Genomic DNA, 11,148 nt, shown 5'->3' with positions numbered 1-11,148 from the left:
AAAATATAGGATCCAAAGTATTCAATCATAGATCACTCTGAAAAAGAAGAGTAAGTCTGGCAAATAACTACATAAACAATGGGCCAAGTTCCAGATTTTTTTGTCATAAGTCAAGACTATTAACAGGAATTGTTGACTCTTATAGGTGTTATGTTTCATGATTTGTGTTAAGTTTTTTATGGGAGACCCATGATCAAACATGGTGAATTAATTGTTTTGTTATTACAATAGAGGATCCAAAGTATTTGATATAGGTCACTCTGAAACAGAAGAATTTGTGAAAACCTTGTCTGGCAAATAGGTAAATAAACACTGGGCTCAGCATTTTCTTGATTTTTTGTCACAAGTAAAGACTATGAACAGGAATTATTGACTCTTTTAGGTATAAGCTACCATAGTCAATGTTGAGTGTGTGCTGCACACCACATTTGTTTATGTTCCATTAACAATGACATCAAAGCACAATGCTATATATAGATTATGTATTGTTTTCCATTGTGTATCAGTCTATAAACAACCATTTATTGTAAAAGCCTTACATAAACTGTCATAAAGATGATAAAGTGCTGTTTATCCATAAATAAAAAATTGGTGGAATTCAGAAATAATTTGATCTGTCAAATGTTGAAAGTTGGAAACATTTATTCAAAATGTTATCAATTATAGTTGTGTTTCATGAATATAAAGTATTATGTTTTGTGTTCATTATGTTATGGATTTTGTTGTTTTGGTTTAAAATGTTTTAATAAATAACATGAAGAAATAAGAAGCTAGTTGTTCAATTTTGATTTATTATTACATGTATATTACACAGCAAAACATTACTGCAAGAATGTTAAGTGAACACCTTATTATAATACATGTTGAGTTCAACACTGAACAAAAGAATATGCATCAATTAAATACAACTCATAATGCATTATTATATGAAACTGCATCATGATTCAAAAGTTAAAGAGCATATAGACAGCTAAAACCTAAATAGGTGAGCCTTGCCCTGGGAAAATGGGGCTTAATGCATGTGCGTAAATTGTCGTACGAGATTAACATGTGCTGATCATACCAATCAGGCAGACAATTGCTGCTTTATTGTATTTTTTGTTGAAATGGAGTCTCTTAGAGAAAATCCAGATTAGGCGGAAAGTGTTGCCCCTGATTAGCCTGTGCAGTCTGCACAGCCTAATTTTTAGACAACCTTAAGTACATGCATTAAACCCCCTTTTCTCAGAGCGTGGCTCAAACATTTATTAAATGATTGATTAAGTCTTCCACATAATATCTTTTAAGAAACTTTCAGTCAAACATGTTTGATGACAGGCACGGCAAAATCAGTAGTAAATTCATAGTATTAATTTGTGTTACATTATACTACTTACATATTGTTGCTGGTTATAAATGTGGAAAAAGTTTGAATATGCATTGCTAAAATACATGTTAATTTTCTAAGAACTGCCCCTTTTATTTAAGGAATACTGTATGTATGCCCCTGTAATATTTCTGACAAAAGAACAAGATAAATAAATAATGATTAATAGAACAGTAAACTCGGTTTTCATTTTGTATACAAAGGATAATTATGTTCTTATTATTTACACTATATTGAAAGAAATAAGATTACATCATTTAATAAAGAATGCATTACTGAAGATTCAAATTTAAAACAACCGTTTATCCACTTAAATGTTGCAAGCATTCTTAAACAACAAGACTAAAAAAGCTGTTAACAATAATTTTATTAACTACTTCCTTTCAAAAAAAAAGGCAGGTACAGTTTTGTTGTCGTCACGTTGAAGGTGTCCATGTATCCAAAGGATGTAATGTGATCAATCTGTGTCCTTCACATCTTCAGTGCCAACACGTTGTTCCGAAATGTTTCCTGGATAAGGAGGGTGAGAGGATCAGTCACCACTTAACCCTTTTTCTGAAAAATATGAACACATAAAAAACTAAAAAAACCTTGCTAAATCTATCTCTCTCTCTCTCTCTCTCTCTCTCTCTATATATATATATATATATATATATATATATATATATATATATATATATATATATATTAGCTGTTATTGTCCAACTTTTAAGATGCAGGAACATAATGGCCACTGTTTCGACAGTAAATGAGTTAAATTTTCTACACTTTTGATTTTAAGCTGAGACAATTACATGAGTAGTTTTACGTGTTCTATATTAATATTACAAGCAACAATATTTGATAAAGATAAAATGCATTACTAATTCCGTTAAACAGGCCCACAGACAAATAAAATATTTGATATAGATAAAATGCATTAATAACTCCGTTAAAAAGTCCACAGAAAAATAACATATTTGAAATAGATAAAGTGCATTATTAATTCTGTTAAACAGGCCCACAGAAAAATAAACATGAAAAATGGGTCTTATTCAACAACAGTAAACATACTGGTCTCTGGCTTGTACAGTATTGTCAGGCCATGCCACAACAAAGCTGGTCTTCATCATGGTCTACCAAATGGACAATTCTTGCAAACACACCATCATGGTTAGCTTGAGGATGGTCCAAGCTGGGCCAGGACAGGCTGTCAGTGATAACTGCTGACTGTCTGGCAGCAATTTCCTTCAACAGCTCCTATGCTTCCGTATAAGTAAGGTGGTCTATGATATCCTTGAAAAGACATTTCTGCATTTAACAATAAATGTTTTGAACATAAAGCTAAGAATTTTGACACAAGATGTAGCTACATGTACATATAGAATTTTTTATTTTTCATGACACCATTTTTAAACATTCCGTCAGTTTTTTTGGTAAAATTTCAATATTCACCTAGTGTAGTGTAGGATAATTTTTTAAATTCTTTGCTCATGTAGCAACACAGTTTTACATACAAAGACTTTGTTTTATATATCAACAATAAGTGCGTTGAACTGTGTTTTTTCTGTTTCCATTCAAGAATATTGTGAAATGACATATATTTTTTTCAATGAAATCACAACTTGCCTGAATATCTGAAAACATCTACAAATTATTTCAATATTCTCAAATGAAATCAACAGAAAAAAATGCAGCTAAATAAGTATACCTTTTCTGTTTCTTGTACCAAAGTGACAAAATCCAGTGATCCCTTCTTCATAAACTTCTTGGTTTAATTATGGTTGTATCCTATTGAAAAAGTAAATACACAATTTAAACCACTTTTTAAAACTATTTATGGTCTCTATTAAAAAAGTGAGTTGTAAATATGTGGTATTATTATCTAATAAGTGTTCTTCAACATTCAGGAAATCAAATCTTGAGGATATTCAAAACAATTGAAAAAAGAGGAATATCCAGAATATTCTTGGCTTTTACAAATATAATAATACATGCATTTCAGATGACTTGTATTTGATTTATTCAAAATACAATGTACTGTTGAAATACACATTTATCAAAATATATACGTGCTTTGCTAAATTAACAAAGAATATAAAGATAAAATACTTTAAATAAAGAAACAATCAGATGCACGAAAAAAAATTGGGGCGAGTTGTCTCTTGGTTGGAGCGAGTGACCATATGTTTGATGCGAGTTTGTTTTGGGGCAAGTTGGTATTGGGGCGAGTTGTCTGGCGCAGTGATTTTTTTTGCCAGAAATTACAGCCGATATTCGGCTGCTTCCCAATTGCAAAAAATGATGTTTTTTCCCAAAAATTTAATTAAAATTTCCCAAAAAAAGACAAAATTTTCCCAATAAAGCCAATAAGATTAAATGTATTTTAGCAATAATTTCGAACGTGTGCCGATCGAGTTGTCGAGTCGTCGCCGAACAACAACTGACTTACGTATTTTTCGCGAATTTAGCCGAATACGATTTTATGTTGCTATCCACATCTCTTTCTATATTGCGGAGGATACCGACGATAGTCGATGTATCCCGATTGTAAACGCCTGTTTTTACACACGCCCAAGATGGCGGCAAGCAGACGAGAAATTTGCGATGCGCGGCGAAAATGATAAATAACATTCAAATTAACAACGGATATCATATGGTTATTACGGAATAATTTAATGCGTGTGTCAATTAACGCAAAATATAACGTTTGAGATACGTTTGAGATAAAACCAACAAATATTTATTACAAATCTTCACAGTGAATGAGCATCACGGAAATCAGTGTTGGGAAATTGGAGTTTGTCTACCGTTACTCACAAAGTTAATGCATTTAAGATGAGTATCGTTCGAAAATGGAAAGAGACAAACATGATATGATTTATATGTTAGTGGATCTGTGTAAAATCAGATTCATATGCATATTCTGCTTTATTATGTTTGTCACGCTTTACAGTTTACTGAAATAGCATTGAAGTGCAAGATGTTGAAAGGTAAAGAAATGAAATAAATTATTTTAACTCCATATAATACATCACTTACATAGCAAGACCTTTAAAGCCTTTTTTTTTTATAAATATGTGTTAATGTTTTCACCATATGATATTTAATTTAAAAGAATACTGAATTAAATTCTTACTGTTAAAGAGGTTATGATTAAATGGTATATTTAAGAATCTATATAGATTATTGCAAGTTCAATATGCATGTGGAAGGATATTAACTTAACATTGTCTTCATTGTAAGAACACATTAAATTAGTACTTTATAATATAAAAATGCTGTCAAACATACTTTAATAATTTTAATTCTGTTCTTATAATCATATTTATAATGTTTCCCAATTTCATGATTTATGTGCTATTTTTCCCAATTTCATGGTTTATCGCGCTAATTTTCCCAATCCAAAAGGCACAGGCTGTAAGAAAAACAATTAAAAAAATCACTGTGGCGCCAGCTACATGCATTTGATGCCATGAATTACTAAACTGTGTTACTATTTTCAAAAATATTTTGGTTATTCAGTTTATTTATAAAAAAGCTGTGCAGAAGAAACTGATATAAATACATTTTAACCCTTTGCATGCTGGGACATTTGTCATCTGCTAAAATGTCATCCGCTGAATTTCTAAAATTAGCCATTTCTTTGATTTTTTTCAAAGAATACTATCAGAATAGCAAACAGTTTGGATCCTGATGAGACGCCACGTTTTGTGGCGTCTCATCTGGATCCAAACTGTTTGCAAAGGCCTTCAAAATTCGGTTCCAGCGCTTAAAGGGTTAACTATGAGTTTTGGGTTTAAATTAATAAACTACCAGTACCATTAAAATGCATTTTAGTTAATAATAAATGTCATTGTCATATAACACACAATAATGAATATGTCAATAAATGCACAGCATCTTGAATTGCCTGCCAACAAATAATGTTGTCACTGTCAGTTATGAGGAAAGAAAAAGATACTGTAATGTTTAAATGATCTCAGTACTCCAAGGCTAATGATAAATTTAATTTATTTGCGCGAATACTAAAGTTAATTCTGTATTCAACTTGGCTTTTAATTTTAGCAGGGCCCTCACACTACTTTGGGGGAAGGGGTCCGCAGCCCTTAGGAGGGGGAATTTTCGCGGCGTTTCCCTTTTTGGGGGAATTTTTTACTTACTCTCTCATTATTTCATTTGTTTATGTTTGCACTCTATTCAGTATATTGAGATATAATAATTGAGAATTGAGATATAATCATCATGAGACACATCTTTCTATTAAAAAAAAAAAAAAAATTTTTTTTTTTTTTTTTTTTTTTTAGGGGGAATTTTTCCCCCCAAAAGGGGAAAAAAGTATACTTTTCAGGTGGGGGACTGCCGCCGAAATTCGGCGGCAGATTTGATAGATTGAGGGCCCTGTTTAGTCTCTATCTGTAACTAAAGTGTAAACGAGAGAATCAGTATTTACGCGTTCTGTGATGTATATGCATATACTTATGTAACGAAAACGAATCATTTGATCAGTTATACTATTTTAATCTACTTTTATTAAAAAAATCATACGCACTATTGAGTTTTACAATAAAAAAAAACATATTTTACCTTCTTCTTCCGTGTTTGACAATACAGATTCCGCCATATTTGTTGTTGTTGTTGTTGCTGTCACAATGCGTGTTTATATTTAAATTTATAGTTAAAATCTATATTTAGTCGGGGAAAAAAACGATCCAAGGGTCAGTGGTTCGAGCCTTGGTGCGGCTTACTTTTTTCTTTCTTATTTTAATTTTATTTTTGTTTTATACTGGAGCACGTTGTTTGCGATGTTTAAATTTATCAATTTAAAGCATTAAATGAAAAACTTCAAAAAAATGCAATTTAAGTGTGAACAAGCCCCTTTAAGGTTCAAATGTTTCAAATGCATCTTACAATAGATGAAAATAACTCTCATCAGTCTGAAAATCACAATTTTGACGCCATTGTCGCTTTGTCACATGACGAGTTTTCATTTGGATACTTTCGAATAGACCTTGACATTTTATGCTGAAATTGTAAACATTACTTTCGTTTTCTGAAATCTATTATTTGTGATTAACAACTTACGTCGGGTGGAGTATAAGGCTGATTTCAGTATGAATCAGGTAGTTTTAAATAATATTTACATTGAGTTTGTATTTACACTACGATTTGTTTAAAAAACAAGCCAGAATACCGTATATGTGCGCTTATAAGACGCCCTCGCTTATAAGACGCACCCCGATTTCGGACTTTATAATCGGTGGATTTAAGACTGACCCGCGTGTAAGACGCGGTCAAATTTTGCCGTTTTCATCGGCCGAAAAACGGCAGAATGTTGAAGAAAATCAATAAGAAACACATTGAGAATTTTTCAAACTCGCGCTGCATACAATAAGTAATTCACGAAATCCGAAAAATAAAACAATCAAACAACAAAGTAAATAATATTTGTTTATTTCATGATATATAAGTAGGTTTTAATTTATTTTCAAGTATTATTCATACAGTAAAAATAATTATCAAATTAACACAATTTCTAACAATTGCGTATTTAATCAATTTGCCATAACAATTTCAAACATATTACGTTCGTAATTGATCGTATCAGTCATCTTAAAATCCCTCGAAATCCTCATCATCGCTTTCACCGAAAGTTCGTAGAATTCCTCACTAGTGAGATTGTCATCGTAAACCCAGTCGCCGATATCATCATCATCATCGTCGCAATCACTAACCTTTGCACAGGCCGATACATCCTCAGATTGATCGCGATTATCCACAAGATCAACAAACAACTCGTCGTCCTGTGTACCATCCATTGAGTTTGAGATCATAAGAGTTACGTTTGCGTTTCATTTTGAAGATTGCAGTAGTTGTAATTTGTAAATATAGTTGTATTGTTTGACGGGTATTGAAAACTAAGAGGCAGATATAGATTACCTTGATTATGCAAATGTTACGCCCCTTGTCTATAGGTAATGCCTACTTTCATAAAATTAGCCAATCGCGTGATAGAGTGAAATCACGGGTCAAGAAGAAAGCCACCTGTGGATAATTGCATGCGGTCGCTCTTTGCTCCCGCTGTCGTGGGTCCCTAATAAATAAGGTGTCATCGACATAAGGGGGTCGTCTGAATGAACGTGTTTATTTAACAATTGACAGTTGCAAACTGGTAACTATTTTCAGACGATACCCTTATTGCCAAATATGTCTTAATTGACAATTAACAGCGTCGAACAAAGACGATCAGGTGATACAAATTTGTCAAGAAGCACTTGTAATCGCGTGTTTATTTAACAATTAACAGTTTCAAACTGCGAACTAATTTTGCTGTTATTTTAAGCATGTTCGGCATCGTGTCGCCGCTTAATCACGTATACTATGATGTCCAATTTATATGACATTTAACAACGTCCCGCGCAGACAATCGGGTGAAAAAACTTTTCAAGTATAACCATGGACAATATAACGCCTTACGACCCCAAAATAACAAAATTCAAATAAAAAATAATAGACAACAAAATCAATAACGATACATTTTATTTCATGTAAATCAGTAACTGAACATAGCGTTCCGATACACGGTACGGGCAAATACAGACTTTAGAGAAAATGCAAATGGCTGCCGCGATGATTCAAAACAATTGACAAGTGTCCAACTTGGCCAGCGTAAGCCCAGTAAACTCGATATTTTGAAAAATTTCGCTTATTTTCACAAGTATCTCGCTTATAAGACGCGACCCCCACTTTGACTTATTAATATGAGTCTTAAAAATGCGTCTTATAAGCGCACGTATACGGTAATCTGAAATACCGGGAAATGTCATTCTGAATTTGAAAACAATTGAGCACATGGTATGTTACTAAAAATAGAAATAACGTCATCTTAGCGTGAAATCTCGGGAGATTCGCATTTCAAGAAAGTCTGTCACATCGCTGTTTTTTCTCGACATGTAAGAGCAGAATATATACATTTTATGGGCAAAAGCCCGCGAAGCGGGCGTTGACCGTTTATTTGTATCATTTTTCTGAAATACAAAGAGACATTACCTTATAGGGATACAAGTCAAATCATTCTTGCCGTCACCTATTTCCGCGATGGAAAATCATAGAGCGCTGGAGCACATAGACACTTCGACAAACGCTATACGACATGTAGATGCATTCCTCATGAAATAATACGGCATGGCAGTAATCATTAAGTAGCGAATCGTACTCTATGTTATTGTATTATATGTTTTTGACCGCCAAAATGCAATTTTTTGTTTTTATACTATACGTTAGTAAAAAACCAGCATTGTTTATTTATAAAATTGTATGTATAATATATAGTTTTGAATAAACTGCATACTATTCAGTATTATTCTTGTTTTTCATAATGCATTTAATGGATTATGATACATAAGGAATTCATTAAACAGTTTTTCAAAAGATAACTTCTCTTTGTGACTACATAATACGTAAATATTCTTGTAAGTTGATGACAGTGTTTAAGCATTACTGATTGTGTAACTAGTCTTTTACGTGCAAATAAATGATGTGAAGTGTTCACTTCTTTATATTGTATCGCAATGCATTTCCATATAAGTTTTATATATGGACTGAATATACTTACATAATTTACATGCTTCTTCTAAGCCTAGACAGACTGACATATAAATAAGGTCATATGATTACTGAAATATATGTGTGTGTTGTTTGTGTTATTAGAATGTATAAATTAAAAAAATGGATGATATAACCTTATGTTTGTTTGCATTTAAAGATTTACCATACAGCTACAAACTAAGTGTATTCAGTTTAGACTGTGATTTTTTAATTACTACAAAATGGCTTGTTCTTAGTGGAAACATAATTTAAACTATGCGACAATAGTTTGCAAAAGAAAACTTTTATCTTGTGAGATACCGGTATTTATGAAATATTTCAATTGCAAAAAAATAATAACAAGTAAGATATCCTTCAGTTCACATAATTATACATTGATAATCCTGTCAATCACAATTGATCAGACACATTACATTATTTTGATTATGTTAAATCAGTTAATGATTGAATCAACAGCTTTATTTGACTCGAGACATTTAATGAAATAACTGTTTCCTGTATAGGACCAGTACTTGGCATCTTAAGGGTGATCTAAAGAACACTTCCACTTAAGGGATCAATGCCGAGACCCCCAAGTCACTAAGCGGACACCATATCTACTACGCCGCAGCCACCGAACCAGCTTTAAATTCCAGAGGCTGAAAAGGCACACAATTATGAGATATTAAATGTTAAAGCTTGGCAGATGTAAAACGTTTTTTTTCATCAAGCAAAGCATAAGATTTATTTTGGTAGAGTTACTTTATTATTGAAACAATTATAATGTTTTTTACACAATAATGTCCAAATATTTATTACGATACATGATTATCAAATAAGCTTTTGCCCGTAAATTAGGTAGCACCTGGTATCATATTTAATGTTTAAGATAGTATTTTGTGAAAGAATATATCAGTTAAATGTGAAAAATGTCAATCTTTCCGATCAAGTGGTTAATTTGGGCCAATAATTGCATTTAAAAGCTGTTCTGGACCGGTCTTGTTAACTGTCAACTTTTCGGGAATTTCTGGTTGTCGTTCCTAATGGGGGTTGTTCCATAACTATAAAGTCGCGCCAGTCAACAATTAATAAAAAGCGACATTTAAAGTTATGGTAGCCAGAACTATTGGCATTTGATTTAGTGTAAAATAACCTCAAACATAAAATTAAACGTATACGAAGGCGTCAGTCAAATGAACGCGTATTTGTGTACCGACGCAACCCACTAGTAGTGTTATCAATTAGGAAAGTAAGAGAATGTTACCTTTTCAACTGGAAACTGTTTATTTGATGGTTAGATTGGTAGACGATTTCCCGCAAAAGGTTATAAAAATTAACCTCCTTTTGAAGAACGGTGCTTACATCTTTTACAAGTAATAATATGTAAGTCGAGACGGCAAGTTGAGTCGGTCTCAACTGAAATGAGATTTAAAGGGATCTTTTCACAGATTTTGGCATGTATTAAAGTTCATCATTAACTGCTTTATATTGATCAATTTAAACATTGGATTTAAAAATCTGCAATAAAAAACAAGAATAAAATTTAAAAAAAAAGAAAAAAGTAACCCTCAACAGGGCTCGAAACCACTTAGTCCAGGCCACTTAATGTAGCAGGGTTCGGTATAAGGGGAACCTATACTGCCTTGCTATATGAGCTAGCTTTTATAGCGACGCGGTAGAGTGTCTGCCTGATTTGGAACCGGGAGGTCCCGGGTTCGATCCCCATAGCGGTCGGGGAATTTTCTGGCTGGGTTACATTGGCGCCCAACGTAAAAAACCCACCATGTGTGTCAGACGTCCCACAGATGTCATGGCAATGAGAAATTCGTGGAAGAATTTCATAATTAGAGGGGGTGTATGTAGCAGGGTTCGGTATAAGGGGAACTTATACTGCCTTGCTATATGAGCTAGCTTTTATAGCGACGCGGTAGAGTGTCTGCCTGATTTGGAACCGGGAGGTCCCGGGTTCGATCCCCATAGCGGTCGGGGAATTTTCTGGCTGGGTTACATCAACATAACCTGATAATTGTATTTTTTATTTGTTTTTAAAATATTTTTTAAGTGAATTTATATGTTGTTTTTAATGAATTTTGCGTTTGTCTTTATTGCAGATGAGCTTGCACTTTGGACATAAACCAGAGACAGTAAATACTGTAAATACTAGACATTATTATGAGGAAATGTTGTATATAATCATAATAATAACAATTCAATAC

General features: G+C 32.8%; 2 protein-coding genes across 4 annotated transcripts in view; one reads left to right on the top strand and one right to left on the bottom strand.

Moving 5' to 3' along the window:
• The window catches only part of LOC127867092 (uncharacterized), a 377,266-nt gene that overhangs the window by 128,238 nt on the left and 237,880 nt on the right, over window positions 1-11,148 (bottom strand). The window lies entirely within an intron of this gene.
• Window positions 1-11,148, top strand: part of LOC127867107 (dihydrofolate reductase-like) — a 235,249-nt gene that overhangs the window by 161,851 nt on the left and 62,250 nt on the right. The gene's annotated exons all lie outside the window — the stretch shown is intronic.

This window comes from Dreissena polymorpha, chromosome 2 (assembly GCF_020536995.1).
Source record: "Dreissena polymorpha isolate Duluth1 chromosome 2, UMN_Dpol_1.0, whole genome shotgun sequence".
Taxonomy (NCBI): domain Eukaryota; kingdom Metazoa; phylum Mollusca; class Bivalvia; order Myida; family Dreissenidae; genus Dreissena; species Dreissena polymorpha.
The sequence above is the reverse complement of the archived record's forward strand: the minus strand, read 5'-3'. Positions and strand labels throughout refer to the sequence as shown.